General features: G+C 41.6%; 1 protein-coding gene across 12 annotated transcripts in view; it reads right to left on the minus strand.

Moving 5' to 3' along the window:
* The window catches only part of Adgrl2 (adhesion G protein-coupled receptor L2), a 176,311-nt gene extending 166,509 nt beyond the window's left edge, over window positions 1–9,802 (minus strand). For 4 of the 12 annotated variants that reach the window (XM_042676669.1, XM_042676662.1, XM_042676654.1 and 1 more), the window contains exon 1: window positions 8,432–8,906. The gene's annotated coding sequence lies outside the window, so the exon portion shown is untranslated. Of the gene's footprint in view, window positions 1–8,431; window positions 8,910–9,781 lie in introns of those variants that run through there. The other 8 variants (XM_042676677.1, XM_042676657.1, XM_042676655.1 and 5 more) reach the window with 4 other exon arrangements.
* Between the last annotated feature and the right edge of the window lie 6,633 nt (window positions 9,803–16,435).

The following is a 16,435-nucleotide window of genomic DNA, read 5'->3' on the forward strand; positions in this document are numbered from 1 at the left end:
TGAAAAAAAAAAGACATTATCTTTGTCATCTGGTGTCTCTGTCACTTAGATTTCCCTCATTAAGCTCTAAGAAAAATACATACAATTAGTAGCATACAAATGTATAGGCATAAAACATTATCAAAATTATGTTCCCAAACTGTTTTAGAAAGAATTTCACTGTAGGGGTTTTAAGAACTAAAATATACTTGATGCCCTGAGATTCAGCACCAAATACAAGCAGAGAAAACACTATTAAAGGAAAAAAGAAAAAGTCTTCTGTAGTCTCTAATCAATAACCACAGTAGCAAATACTTTCAAACAGTGACAGGCTTTTATAGAGAGGAATAAAATTTCCATGCCGCAGGTACTGTTAGAATAAAGAAATAGTAATTCCAGGGAAAAAAAGTATTTGTTTTAAAGTAAAGACACAGAGAAAGTCATTTTCAACATGATTCTTTCTTATATATAAACTAATGTTAAAAATTGATAAAAAAAAAATGTAGTCTACTTAAAACAAAAATCTATTAATTAACAACTTCACCTAAATTTCTGTAACTCTGTGCCCAATATATGGATAACTACTTTCCTAATACTTGAATTTTAAGAATGATTAAAATTAGAGCTCACTTTATTTTTTTTAATGCAGAACTCTCTTCCTCTGTCTCTAAAAATGGATACTATTCCTATCCTCTACAAGAAAAGCAGTAGTCAAAAGCAAGGTCATCCAGACAGCCCCCAGCAGCAAGTGCCATTTTTGACAGTAATTGGGGTTAGATTATTCTGTCATCCAAATTCAGAGCAATAATCAGTTTGAATTGTGGACTGATGTAAAAATAACTTACAGAAGGATGCAAACTATGGGCTCTACAAACATTTTATGGTCCAAAGACAGGACAGAGTTCAAGTCATTTCAAATTAGTTTAAAGAGTTCACTAATCATACACATTTTATATTTTAAATGTGCACAAATCTTTCAGCAACAACTGGCATTAAACAGGCATAAACAAAAGAATAGGAGATAAATATGAGCCCATAAGAGGGGATAAAGTATTATTTAATAACCAAAAGAGTAAAAGGATACCTTTTTTTATTAAAAGTCTCCTGCTATAACATTTTTATCACTTCAGATGTGAGGATTACATTTTTCATCTAGAAAAAGATAAAGGATGGATTTTTCCTAACAAAATAAATAGTTTCAACTGGTGCAAAGTGTAAAGATAACCATCTTTTCCACTTCTGTATCTCTTCTAGGTAAGAACAAATCGTGCACTTTTATTTCCGCTTCTTTCAGCTCAAATAAGATTAATAAAAAAAAATTTAATCCATCCTCAAACAAAATTAAAACTTGACTATATTAGTTAACTTATATTTGACCTGCCTGTTTTGAACCTTATGTTTTTACTTTTACAAAGTATTGAATATGTCCTTTAAAAGTCTTCCAAAGATTTGTTCAACTTTAAAGAAACTCCTTGGTAAGGCAACTAATTTTGGCACTGAAAGATTAAGATTTAATCCCTGTGTGTGAATTTTAATGTTCATAACATACTCCACACAGCCTGGGGGGGGGGGGGGGGGAGGGAATCAATGACAAAAACAACAGGGGCCAGCTTTGCTCAGCATACATTTTCTTGTCATGTTGTGATTAATGCTGTGCTCTGTAGAGGGAGACATTACATCCGGGCTAAACCAGACCCAAATTTTACCCTCAGGCAGAATTCTGATTTAAACATCTCTATTTAAAGTGACATTTGTCCTCTCTTTTCAACTGGTTTTCCCCCAAATTCCAGGAAGTTGACTTCATGACCAAAAAAAAAAAAAAAAAAAAGCCAGGCTGTGCCTGTTTGCCCACTTGGAGGAAGCTGGGTTCTAGAGGAAATCCAGGTGGTAATAAAACAGGTGGCCCACAGCTATCTGTTATGATGAATACCGTGTCACATTATTGCTGTAAGGATTTAAGATTTGGTATAATACTAGAATCAGTAATAAAAATTTCTGAAATGTGTTTCTTTACTGGTAATAAGCTAGTTATCCCTTTCTAATGGATTGGGTTTCTTTTGAGCCATAAAGTGAAATCTAGTATTTCACTACAGTAATCTGAACTACCAACCAATTACAAATTCTAGAAACCTAGAAAAGCAATTACTAAAAGCAAATCTCTAAAACAAACAAGAAAATATAACTAGAAACAGTTTCATGTTTGTCTTACATCTTCCATAAAGGGAAGGCAATATGGAAAAATGTTCCTAGTACAACTTACCAGGTAAACAAATGTATGCATATTAAAACAGGCACCTATATCCTTGCACTGTGAAACATGGTAACTTTTAATATTATTAAGCAATTTAGACACTGCTGGCAAGTTCCTACTAACCAAAGTAATCTAATTTCTGTTGCTTTCAACCTAAATTGATTTTTTTTTCCTTTTAGCCATTCTAGTAATTGAACAAATTTATACAACTGTGATGGGATTTTACTTACCACCACACAATGCATAAAATCCTCTATGAAGACAAACTGTATTACTTCATAAAACTGCATTTTTGTTGTAATTAAACAAATTGTATTTAAACTTGTTCTGTGCTTCAAAAGCATTTTCCTATAAGCTGCACTTCCCTTGCAGGTGTGAAGTGCTTAGTTTCTTCATTCGAGCTACACTTTTTCTTCTTCAGATAATATTTGTCAAATTTAAAAGAGCTTTACAAGTTCTATTTTATAGAACTTGGTAAGAATTAAAGTATCTTACGAACTCTTGCCTACATTTAAGCAAGCAGATAAATTATCTTAAAAAATATAGATTTATTTCAAAGCACTTTTCATGAATTAGAAACTTCCTTTAAAATACCACGGCTCACCTAGAAATTGACTATTTATATCAAAATGATACTAAAGGTTATCTGTAGTTTATACATATATGCTTAAGAAAACCTACACATTAAACTCAAAATGCTAAACTGAAGTCCCACATAAAATTTAGACATAAGAGCCTCCAATTATTCGTTTTAAAGTTGTTACACTAGGGGAAAATCTCTTTAGGATTTAAAGCACCTAATTCTAGTAATTAACTGTTTCATTTGTATATTAAAATTTCTTTATGCTTTTTCTTAAAGAATTGAAAAACACCATTTGACCAATCTTTGAGAGCATGTGAAGTATCAAAAAGATTTGAGAATAATCTTAATTTATTTTTCTGATAACATCACTCTAATTACAGTAATTTCAGTGATTAAATACTTTTCAACCTTCTAACCTTCAATCAAGAATTATGTGAAGAAGCAGATATTTGGGTGAGGCCAAAGTGTTAGGTAATAGAAAAGCTACTAACATATAATTTTAATCTTTTAAACTGAAATGTTTTCATACTTCTTGAAAATAGGTAACATGGATTGATTTAGGTAACGAGAACCAAACATTTAAAATAAAAAAAAAAAACTGATATGACCAAAAACACTAAAATTGACTTGCAGGACAGTAGCAAGTTGTATTTTTTAATGCTTTGACAAAATTAGTAATTTGTCAAGTTTTTAGAAAAGCATACTGGCAAATAATCTTTTGCACTTTTCTAAAATACAATTATACATCATATTCCTAACCTATAGCTCTTTGAATATAACTTGTTTAATAGGAAGCTTTTTCTGCTGCAGAAAAGTAGGTAGACATCAAATAAGCACCCTGTCCTTCCATACTCAAAAATCAGATACAATGAATTGAGTCAAGAGTATTATAGTCTTTGAACTTTTTGTAAAAATAGCACTTTATGAGATGTTAAATTCTTCCCTTCCCAAAACTGTATTTCAATCTTACTCTGAGTCCTCATAATCCACGCTCTTCAGCATCAGCAACTGGGCAAAATGGTGTCGCTTTTTGTGAAAACGAAAACAGATTTCTTAGGCACAAGTGTTTCAGCCATTCATTGGAATAAATTGCAATGTTGTCTGTATTCCATGTTACCCATTAATAAACTGATTATTTACATTTTTATTTATAGAAGTTAGGTCAAAAGAGTATTCCGATAGAAAATAAAGTAGCAACATTTTATGACTGTGATTTACAGATTTCTGGTTACCTTCTGACCTTCATGATATCTCAATCTCAGGCCACATATTCCCATGCTAGTTAAAACACTAAAATATTACTTTAAATTTTTAAAGAGAACTTGGAAATGATTAAGTAAAGATCTAACCCTAAGTAAACCTTGGTTTTAAAGACCTTCTCTTGCTCATTTTAAGGAAGGAAACACCCAGAAATCTGGTGTTAACGTTTCTGCTGATTGTGAAAACTGCAGCAATAAAAACTCCAACTGCTTGTCTTAAATTAAGACTTGTGGTGCTGCATGTGAGATCTGTATATTTACATTAGATTTTACAACATTTGGAAGTTATGTTGTCTGCTTTGATGTTACTCCACTATTAACGCAGTCAAAACCTGAACAAAAATTTAATTGGAAATTCTCAAGTCAAAACTTGAATTTGGTTTGTTCTACCTTACATGGTCCAATATTCTGATGTCCCCAACTACCTGCTCCCAGAGCGATTTGCACTTTCAAATTCCGTTTCTTTTGCCAACATACAGTTATCCAGTGATTGGAAATGACAGCTGAAGTGCTCCTACAATATATTAATTTTTCTCTAAGTAGTCCAATTTTCTCATCTCCTCTCTTCCTTCCACTATATTTTACACCTTTAGAGATGTGCTGAATTTGGTACTGCCATCATCTGAAATGAAGAGCAATGTTTTCAAGACAGTTTTTGATTATCACTAATGGCTCTAGAGGATGGTGTGCTTTTTCTGAAACACACATATTCAAAGCAGACTAGTTAACAGCAACTTAAGTGCAATAATAGCAATTACATCAAAGTGAGCTTTATTTTTTAACCACTAAAGTACTTCCTAAACAAGTACAGGGATTGGATAAATAAGTTATTATTACATGATTTGGGGATAATAATGTACACTTGACACATACACACACACAAAAAAAAAAAAACACGTTAATCTGCAAATAGAAAATTGTCACCCCATTTAACTGTAGGCCATAAACTTTAGACAATTAAAGATGGACTTCCTCCCTTGTTAAACTATTAGGTAAGAATTAATTTTCACAATTAAAATAAAAGCAAGGAGACTTCAACATTTAGGAAATAATCTGTACTCCAAAGAGTATCAATTGCATCCAAAAGCAATCCACTATCAGATAACAAAATATGAGCTTACAAATTTCCAGATGTTCCTTGAAACACATTTTCATCTTAAAACTAGGTTTCCCCAGAAGTTGGATGATAAAAGTTCTCTCTTGACCCTTCTGCTCTCCATAAACTTACCCACACCCTTCCTACAGCTTTTTTCATTCATAAAGAGAAATTCAAACAAGAAAGCTCTCTGCAAATGTAAAAAAAGTGAAACATAAACTATTTTTAAAAACTAAGCTGAATGGAAGTTTACTGTCTTGACAAAAAAAACAATTTTTTAAGGAACAAAACTCAGTTATCTCCATAAGTAAAACTCGTAAAAATGTGTCTTCATCACTTAGTAAGCTTTTCCAAGATTAAACTTGCAACGGAAGTTATGCTAGTAAAGTTCAAGTTAAGTTTTCAATTTTCAGCATTCTGTACTTAAATTTTCCCTTATTAATTTAGCAAACAAATAGAAAAGCCATCCATTCCTCAACCCCAAAACGGGTACCTTTTTATCACAAAATTTGCGTTGTTTTAAAAGACTTAATAATTAAAATCGATTCTCCTTTTACTAAAATAAGGAAGTATAGGACCCAGAAAAGCATGAGGTTGGGTAGAAAGCCATCTATCTAACTCTCTAAAGGGACCCCAAAAGATAGGGAACATCGACTATCATAAAACAAAAGGTGGCCCTTTTTCTAGGAACAAACCATTTATCAACAGAAAATAATTGTCTTGCCATTGGCGAGGGCTCCACAGAAACAGACAATGTTTTTGGCTCACATAATTACAAAACAGTAAAAGTTCAGAAACACAGCCTGAATCCACCTCCCTATTTTTACCCTTTACAAATCTCGTTGCCCTTTGGGCCTCAGCTTGGAAGCAAATGGAAGACAGGCTGAAGTTTTCTCAATTGAGCAGAAGCTAAGAAACCTTTGATATGCTAATATCCCCTTCAAACGGTAAGAATTCACACTTGCATTAATTCAAACAATTTGTGCAGAATGATGTGAAATGGCACCTCTTTTAGAGGCGAGCAACAAAAGAAGAGAATCAGGATGTCTGAAGAAACTAAACAACAGAACATTTGTCCCGTACTATTCTTTTATCATGCATACACTTACAGCAGGGTGGAAGGGAGGGAAAAGCAAGAAAGTTCCAAAACACACCTGAACTTAAGTAGGTTTTCTTATAAAGGGTTTCGCAAGCTTTAGAAGGATACTAAGCTCGAAGTTCCAAAGTTACCTTTGGCTAGGTGCAAACAGTCTGAATCCAACTTGGAACGAAGCCACAGACACCATAAAAACTTCTATTTTTTTGTTTCTGTTGTGAGCCAGGATTTGCCTGGCGTGGTGTCTATTTATGTTTGCCCAGGCTCAAAATGATTTAGTAAGAGATATCCCAGCAGGTAATTATTTACCAAACGGATGTGACTTTCTCCCCCGCGCAAGGTGAGGTGAGCCCCGAGTACTTGGGGAGGGGCAGGCCCGAGACCTGAGCACTGAAGGGAAATGAATGAACCACTACGTCCATCACACGCACGCCTGGGAAAGCGGACCCGAGCAACCGCACTCGCCGTGTCAAAAACGCAAAAGGGAGAGAGAGAGAGAAGAGAGAGAAAAAAAACCAAAATCAAAGGCTTGGGGGCGGGGTGAGGAGCGCTCAGAACCTGGCCTTTGTAACGGGAACCAGATGGTGAGTGGCTGCGGCTCAGACGCTCCCGGGCTGCTTAAAGAAGCTGCTAAGCAGCCTGACACCTTTCAAGAAACAGGAGGAAAACATTTCCTCGGTCTGAATCGGAGACAGCCAGGTTTGTATCAGGAAGAGCAGAATGGGGGGGGGGGGGGGGGGGGGCAGAATGAGGAGGGCGCGAGGAAAGGAAGACCGAGCGGGGAGGAGGAGGAGGGGGGGTTCCGACCGGGTAAGGCTGGTCGGTCCCTCCAACTATGGTTTTGGAAGACACCCTCAACCGAAGATCACACAACATCCATGAGAGATAACACGTTCCAGAACCTCCACTAACCCAAGCCCCATAGTTCAAGCCGAAAAGCGCAAACTTTGCTGGTCCCCACTGAAGGGAGTCTTGGCAAGCACGCCTGCACACGGCACGGGCGCCTTCGCCGTGGGGCTCGTCCTCGCCCCTCCGTCGGGAACCCTCGCTCGGGAGCCCCGGGGATCTCCCCTCCTCTCCTGCTCCTCCCACGCCTTCCCGTGGCTCCCAAGTTGGCAACCCCCCCCCCCCCCAGCTACAAACCAGGACAGCCCACCCCACCCCCAGGCTCCCTACCTCGAAGGCATCCCGGGCCCCCGCCCGGCAACTTCTCCGGCAGGCAGGCCCAACACGGCCCTCGGCTGCCCTCTCACTGCGGGTCCAGGAGGTTCCCATTCTCCCCCCCCTCCACACACACACACATACACACACACACACACACACACACACACACACACACTTCCCCCCCGCGGCCCGCCGGGTCCTCGGCCCCGCACAGGCAGCCCGCCGCCCCTAATGGTTGCCAGCCCCAGCGCTGGCGCGGCCACATCTGGCTGTGCTTTGCTGTCACCCTCGCCTCTCCACACTACCTAACCACGGGCAAGAAGAAAACGGCCAATCAACAACTCATTCAAGCCCTTCTCCACCGGCCACTTGCCCAGCACTCGTTCCCAGCGCTCAGCTGCCCCTTTTCACTTCCAGCCTGGGACTGGGTCGGCAGGCAGAATAGGGTCCGGGGCTCTGGGCGCGGGGCGCGGAGCGCTGGGGGGGGGGGGGGGTGAGGGGGAGGCGGCGTGATCCGGGCTGGGCCTGGGGCTCCGCAACCCGAGAAGCGCAGTCCCACCGAGGACGCGACTCCTCCTCATTCCTTTCCCCAGCCTCGCAGAGTAAGGACCAGCTGCACCTTCCGATCTCAAGGTTTTAAGAAATCCCCGTCCGCGTGGTGTGGGGAGATCTATCCTACGACACTCTTGCCCTCCCCGCCGTCCCCCCGACACCGGACTGGTGCCTCGAGGGCGTCCCGAGGGCTCGTGGAACACCAGAGAACAGTCCGGCCGTCGCGCAGAGTTCTGCGGATCGATTTCGGCGGGGCGGGAGAGGGGGGTGGAGAGGTGGCGAGCGCGGGTCCGTCTCGAGGCCCCGACGCACAAACACAAGCAGTCGATCCCCTAACTAACCCGGGGCTCCCTCCACCTCCAGCATCCAGCCCCCCCGGAGCACAGGCGCAAAGCAAACAGGTCTCCGCAGCCGGGCACAGAGGCACATTGTTCGTTCCTGCGACTCTTACCTCCATCGGCGAGCGCGCCCCGGGGGAGGGCCGTCTGGCGCGGGGGGCCGTGCGGGGAGAGGCGCAGAGGACAGCGGCTGCCGGCCGCCGCCGAGGGAGGGCCGAGGACGGCTGCGTGCGGGTCGCCGGCTGCCGAGTCCGCTCGTGGGGGGCAGCGCCGCGGCTCGCCGGCCGGGACACGGCGCCGCGGCTCGGCGCGTCCTCCTGCTTGGCCGCCGCCGCCGCCTCCAGCCAAGCAGCCAGCGCCGGGCGGCTGCTGGGGTTAAGTCAACATTTTCCCGCAGTTTCCCACACGCCGCTCCAAGGAGAGGGGTCCACCGCGCGCGCACAGCCTTGCACGCACCCCGAGAGACACGCTCCCTTCGCAGGAAAAATAAAAAGGAAAAAAATAAAAGAGACAAGACTCGGGAGATAGGAGCGCCGAGGGCTGGTGGAGACGAAAGCCTGGCAGAGGTGCGCAGACTTGGGAGTCCCCAGAAAGCGGCGGCCGAGGACTGGCGGGAGGGCGGGCGAGAGGGAGGGAAGCAGGGAGGGAGGGGCGGGCGAGCCGACGCCGGCGGCGCGAGGCCAACTCAGAGTTGTCAGCGGCGGCCCCTCGGCCCACCGTCCGCGCCGACCCTGCGGCCCGGAGCGGGACACCCCGGCGGACCCTCCTCACATTTCAGATCTCCCGGCCGGCCGAGGGTGAGCGGTTGGCCGCTGCTCCAGGAAAGGCTGGAAGGCGAGGACGCGGGGCTCGGAGCCTGGAGGGGGAGGGGGTGGGCAGGGAGGAGCCGGAGAAGAGCCGCACCACGCACAGCCACGAAGGGAAGCTGCCCCCCACCCCCCAACAATCCCAAAGAATTCTCCCGGCAGCTCCCGATGGCGCTCCGGCTCCTCGGCGTGTGCGCGCGAGCCGAGAGAGTGAGAGCAGAGTGGAGAGAGGGAAAGGAGAGCGAGAGGGAGCGAGAGGGAGAGACGGGGGAGTGCGAAGTCCTGACACAGACTCTCGGCGAGGTCTGAACTGGAGTCACCTCCAGCCTCCTCCCCCACCTCCTCTCCACCTCCCCCCCCCCACCCGTCCCCACCTCTCCAACACACACCCCCACCCGGAGTTTGGCTAATCATATAAACATATTAGCGTGTGCAGCAGCGGCACAGGATAAACCTCTCCCTCCTGATTTTTCCAGCCAGGGGCTCAGGCAAACTCAAAAGAAGATTATAGGCAGCTAAGTACAAAACGTGGAGCAGATAATCTATAACTCATTGCCGCCCAATGGCCATTTTCCACTCCATTTGAGCAGCTGCGGCGGCCGTGCGCCGGGGCGAGGGGAGGGGGGGGAGGAGGAGGAGCGAAGGGGACACACTTACGGGCTGCAGCCGTTCGGGTGGCGGTGGCCGAGCAGCCGCCCCAGGACAAGCAGGCCCGGGCTCCGCCGGTGGGGCGGCCGCTGGGCTGGTCCCGGCGGCGGGAGGCAACGGCGGCGGCGGCGGCGGCGGCGGCGGCGGCGGCGGCGGCGGGGGGGGGGGGAGGGGGGAAGGGGGGCTAAAGACGCGCGCACGCGTGGCCGAGAAACGCGCCCCAGAAGCGGCCTGCGCTGGCTGGCGCCCCTCCCCTTCCTTACCCCTCCCCATTGGCTAGTCCCCCCCCCATCTCCGCCCCAGGTCCCGGGGCTGCCCACCCACCCCCAGCCCATCCCTACACCCATTCAACCTCCACCTTTTTCCACCGCGCTCCCCACCAACTCCGGTCACCCCGCGCCAGCCCCGCCGCGCGCTCCGCCGGAGGAGCACGCTTTCCAATCCTGTCCACACTCGCACTTTAAAAACATTGATTTTTATTTCGGGAAGCGGGTGAAGGGTATTTGGGAGAAAGCGGCGGAGCGCGGCGCTCCAGCCTAAGCTGTTGGGACGCCGGAGACGAGGAGGTTGAGAAGCTGGAAGCGGCTTTGGGGAGCCCACCCCCCCCCCCCTCCACCATCCCATCTTTCCACCAGGCCCAGCAGCTTTCCCCTTTGCCTAGTCTTCCAGGAAGCGCCCAGGATGCATCTTTTACCCACCCCATATCCAGGTTTTCTTTTTTCTCCATGCACTGAGCCGGGGGGCCCCGAAACTTTTAGTTTCCGCAGCCCTCCTTTTGTGTGACTGCGTGGAGGAGAAAGAACGTCTGTTCTGCTCGCCGAGGCTGCCTCCGTCCGGCTGCGGCGCGCCGCGGCGCGCAGGGGACGCTCCAGGGTTAATGCGTCTTTGATACCTGAGATTTCCGGCGCGCTCGTTAATGAAAGTTACATTTTCCCCCCCCTCCTTTAAAATCGCGATGACTTTTTCTTTGTAGTTGCATAGGGCTGGCTAAACTTTGACTTTATTGACTATATTTCACAAGAGCGTTCTGTTTGTTTTTGATTAAACTCCCCAGCATAAGCAACGGAAGGAAGGAAGACTGACTACGAGGTTCTTTACTCCCAAGTACATTCAGAGTGCTGTTCGGTCTGTTTCCCCCATTTCCTTACATTGAAGCTGCTCTTGCTCTTGTCCTCGGATCACACTTCCTTGCCCCCAATCTGCTGGCAGCGTCAGCCAACCGCCAGGCGCAGCTAACGACAGACCCAAGCTGAAAGATCCGACTGAGACCAGGCGCAATCACGCTACAGAAACGTTTTAACAGCTAATCAAAGTGTCCACTGCATGGGAGGGGAAAAAACATCAAACCTGGCTTCCTTTTTTATTTTAATTACAAAATATCTGAGCTGAAAGCATGTAAGCTTTCAGATGTGTTTATAAACCACTGATTCTACCAATGGACCCAGCTGTTTGCCTGGGGGGTGGGAAGAGGTGGCTGATCCTCCAAGGTTTAAAACCTATAGATTCTATAAAATAGGATGAAACTTGAGCTTCTTTGCTATCATAAACAATATGGACTGTTTGTTACTGTGGGTATGTTGTAGTCATCATACTTCAGAAATCATAGCAAGCAATGTTATTAAAATGTCAACGGGAGATTGTCCAAAAAACATGAAGATCCTAAATACCTATCAGCGTTTTGTCACCAAGCCAGTTTTTTGTACTACAAATGTGAATCCAACTCCACGCTGGTCGTGTTTGTTCTTGACTTGTCGAAAACCATAAGTTAAATGTACGTGTGTCCAAATAAGTGGAACATATTCCGTCTATTGTAAATTCTCAGATTAAAACAAGACCCTTTGACAATCTAATTTCTTCTGTTTCGTGTATTGGTGTTTTGATATCGTCACCATTTCAAAAGATAAAAGAAACAAATTAGAGTACTTAGTGCTTTAAACTGCAGACACTCTTCATTTTGAGACTTGCTAGCTAACATAGATGGAAAAAAATATACACACTTAATGCAGAGCTGGTGTGAAACCTTATGACATAGCTAAGTTTTTACATCTGTCAAATTTTATACATACAACGGATATACCTAGGAAAACTAAATCAGGCTACTTAAAGTAGTTGAAAAGAAGGCAGAAATATTCTCAGATGTCAAAGGTCATTTATATAATAGTATCTTTTAGAATTTAAAGTTATTTTATTCGGGATTTTTAAGCACAGTGTGAAAGTAGCTATAATTAGCGAATTTTTATCAAACAATTTTAGTCCTTCTTTTGTTCACTCATCTGGGCATGATTCAAAAGAAGCCCCAGAGTACACACATCAGTCTAATCCTATTTTCTTTTGGGAAACAAAACTTAGGCTGAAGTTTTTACTGAGTGAGCTTATTAAGTAATCAATAGACATTTTTGCCTGAATTAATCTGGCCGTATGTTGGCTCATTTACTTACTTGTCTAATTCTTCCAGAAAGAATCTCTGTAAGAGCCCACTGTCTGCATTTCATAGGTCTGAAATTCTTTGAAGCTCAAGAGGTAAAGTGAGTCTAAAGATACATCACAAAACAAGGAAGAGGCCTCTGGCAGAGAGAAGAACTTACCAAATGAGAGTTAAAAGTGTAAGGAATGGAGAGCAGCCCCTACAGATTTCAAATCTTAATTCCATGGGATGTGTATTCATAGAATTCAGACGGTTCAACATTTTTTTTCTAAGACTATAAGGCTGCTATTCTTTTCAAATTACATCAAAAAGTATTCCTTCCCCATGACATTTTAAATAGGAAAGAATCTGTAATTCTTTCATTCCCCCTTATCCATAATAATACTTTAACTTTCATTGTATATTTCCAAGAAGAATTGATAGAGAAATCAATTCACTGTTATATTCAAGATTAAGCTGTTCCTCACAAACCTGCCATTAGATGAGAACACTGTAAACGACACACTCCACAGAATATGGCCACATCCAGAAAATATACCTGACACTCTGTGACAATTCAAAACATAATTTATAACAATGCAGGTGTTATGGAAGGGGGGAAAATGAACCAAGAAGCTTAATAATGTCTGCAGATGTGAGCAAGTTAAAGGGAGTTGGAATCTGTAATACATTCCCTACAACCCAATCAATTTAACTACTCAATCTATATTATTATTTAAGTAATGGCAAAATCATTGACTTATTCATAATACTTGCTAATTGTTTTTTAAAATAAATTCTACAATGAACAATGGAAACACCCATTTCCATTTGTTTTATGTTAAATCAACATCTAACCACTCATGGTGATTTCATTCAAACAAAACAGAAGGAACTCATTAGCTTATGTGGTTAGAGAGATTGATGGGCTTCAAATATTTTAACCATACATGTTTTTTCCAACTGTAGAAACGCATGTTTTTAATTTGAGCAGCTCTAAGTAAAACCAAAGATTATTTTAGTCAATGGGTTCACCTACTACTGATACAGAAATTATGCTAATTTTAAAAGCTAATTACTTCCCAAGATTCTTTGTTTATAGGGAAATGACCAGGCACTTGTCAAAATATAAGTCTGAATAACAAATTAAATACGGTGAAGAAATAAGAAAATGGACAAAGCTGAGAATTAATGTGAGTAGTGTAAACCAATAAAACATAGTCAATAGCTTCTTTTTGGCCCATTCTGGCAAACTTGGATGTAGATAAACCATCTCTAAGAGAGGTTACAGAAGCGGAATGGAGAGAAGATATTGTGACTTGGCAGTAGGCCAAAAATTGCCATGAAGCTTGAAGTAGCTATCAATAAGGAAATGTTATCTATATGTAGAGCCTATTTTGGCTTGTGATTAGAACTTGTGAAAGTCAAAAAGAAATAAGCAAACAAAATCATGCAAAACTACTTGACTTTGTAATTCAGAAACAGAAATAAAAGTCGTCAAATTATATCTCAAATTTAACTCAGATCCTTTTCTTTCATCATTACTTTTAAAGTAGGCTTGGTGCTAAAACTAGCTTTCCCTAACACTAGAGAGTAAACTGTCTTAAAGCCGCAAAGCCGATCAAAGCAAGATGTTAATACCAAACTTTACTATCACTGTTTGAAAGTTGTTAGCTTTGTTTTCATTTTTTGCTTTGCCATGCATATAGGTTGAAAAGAAATCAAAACTCATTGTTCATGAGAGCAGAAACATATGAATGCATTTGGCAAAACCCATACAGTTTTTACTATGACTCTAGGTTGAATAAATTTTGCCCCAGAAATCCAAACCTTACCCAAAAGGTAGATATAGCAAAAGTAAGGAGAATTCATTTGTTAGGAAATGGAAAGGCTTGGAAAAAATTATACTAAGTGAAGTAAGCCAGGCCCAAAGAAACATAGGTCCCATGGTTTCCCTTATTTGCAATATCTAGTATAGGTATGAGTCAAGTGGAAAAAGTCAGAGAATGTGATGTTAGGAAAACGAACCCTCAAATATGTATTTTAATGTTTTTGTTTCTTTCATGCATGTGTTTCTAACGCATTTATAAGATTATTTCTTTGTTGCTTTGTATGTCCCTCCCCCACAATGTAACCCCCGCTTTCACTATATTTGATGTCAGTATAACATGTGGAGGAGCCGGGGACAAACAAGTCGTTTAAGGATTCAGGTGGACCTGTTGCAACAATGAGAAGTACAAAATGTCATGTCAAAACCAGCTTTACAATGTCGGTGTGGGGGGGGAGGAGGGGTATGATTGGGTGGGGGGGGAGGGGAGAGGCTGGGAAGGGAGGTGAAGGGTAAACAAAGGAGGAGGCTGCAATGCTTGGTAAGAAATGTATGCATTATCCTGCCCATGTAATTGTAACCCCTCTGTACAGTATGTTCTCAAATAAAATAAAATAAAATTTAAAAAAAAAAAGTAAGGAGAATTTAAAACATGCTACAAATATGATTATAGCATACAGTGCTTAATGATATTGTTTAGAAGTATATAATCACATATATTATTAACACCCATCATTTTATAATTAATACTTTTTTAAATGTAACCAGTTGTACTGGTTACATGACTTCTTTTCTCTATACTTCAGATGTCTCAATACACATAACTATAAGGAAAAGATTATAAAACTTTTATACATCTCAATTATTAGCCTCAAAAACAAGTAAATTAAAAGCAATATCCCTCATAATCATTGTTCCTCTGTGTTTTATTCAAAATCAGACTTCCTTTCCCATAGATTGTTCCCATACTCATGTTAAATCCCTGCACCTTGAGGATTTTCTATAATTGGGTCTTATAGATCTTCCATCAATGCTTCTGGCAAGCCAAGAAATATAGCAATAAGAATAGTTGTTTGTTTGTTTGTTTAAATGAAACTGCCTATCTTAACTTGTAATGATTATTTTGCTCATGATAAATACTCTTAGCCAAATGTTGTCTTAGCAAAAGTATGTGGTTTAAAAGTAAAACCTCTCCATTCCCTTTCAATGTGTGCACGTGTCTACCATGTCAACAATAAGGATGACATGTCTTTCAACCTCTTCAAAATTGCTGAAGTTAATCTAAGAATAACCTAAAATACAGCGCTTTGAGATAACAAATGGTAGAGGGAACTCTATTCTATCAGATTTAAATCGTTAAATACTACCAAGTTACATTTCAGTGACTAGTTCAAAGTGAAGATTTTTGACACTGGGAATACAATTTGATCATTTTTATCAACGTTCATAATAATATGGAAAAGCTTGCTTAAAACTTTAAGAGTCAGAAAATAAACTCATAAATGCCCTCTTTGTATTTTAGACAAGGATAAAATTATATTATTCTGCTATTTTAATGTTAGTGTGATCTTCAGTAGATAACAATAATAATTGTGATATATGTGTTAAGTATTTTAATCACAATTTTTTATTTAAAATATTTTATGACTTAAAATTGTATAATATGCACCTCTTAACTTTAGATTTTGGTTGGTCCTTTGCTCATACAAATTAGCTGTAACACTTCACTATTTCACTTTTATAACTAATATGACTTTTTTTTTTTTAATATTGTGGTTTGAACTTAGAACTTTGAGCTTGCTCTGCATGCTTACTGGCTCAACTGGTGCTCTACCATGTAAGTCACACCTCCAGTTTGGGTTTTTTTTGCAGGTTATTTCGGGAATGGAGTCTCTTGGTCTGTCACTGTAGTACTACAACTCTCAGCCTCCTAAACTGCTAAGATTTACAGGCATTAGTCACTGACTCCTGGCAATTGTGATTTTTAAAAAACTACTTTTTGCTGCTTTAATTTTGATGATGTTTATTCCTTGGTTATATTTTGGTAAAAATAAATTGAAGAGTACAGAAACTAGAATAGCAATTTGCAAAGTAAAATACTGCCTATTAAAGTTATTCTCATCACATACTTTCTTGATAAGGGAATTGAACACTTCCATCTCTATTTTCAGAAACAATTTAAATCTTTATAATTCAGTTTTCAACCCATTGCTGATCTTCACAGTGGATTCTTAAGGTTGTTACGAAATCAATCATTTGGCTCCTAGACAAAACCATGAGGTAATCAGCATATGTTTTTGTGATAAGTAAAAATACAAGAGAAAACAAGAATTTTCTATAACTGACCTCCAAATTTAGAATCATATCATGATATTACTTTATCTTTAAAAAGTACTGGAATGTTGGTCACTAATGGCTCATGCCTGTAATC

This window comes from Dipodomys spectabilis, unplaced genomic scaffold (genome assembly GCF_019054845.1).
Source record: "Dipodomys spectabilis isolate Male_0828 unplaced genomic scaffold, ASM1905484v1 ptg000002l, whole genome shotgun sequence".
In the NCBI taxonomy this organism is placed as follows: Eukaryota; Metazoa; Chordata; class Mammalia; order Rodentia; family Heteromyidae; genus Dipodomys; species Dipodomys spectabilis.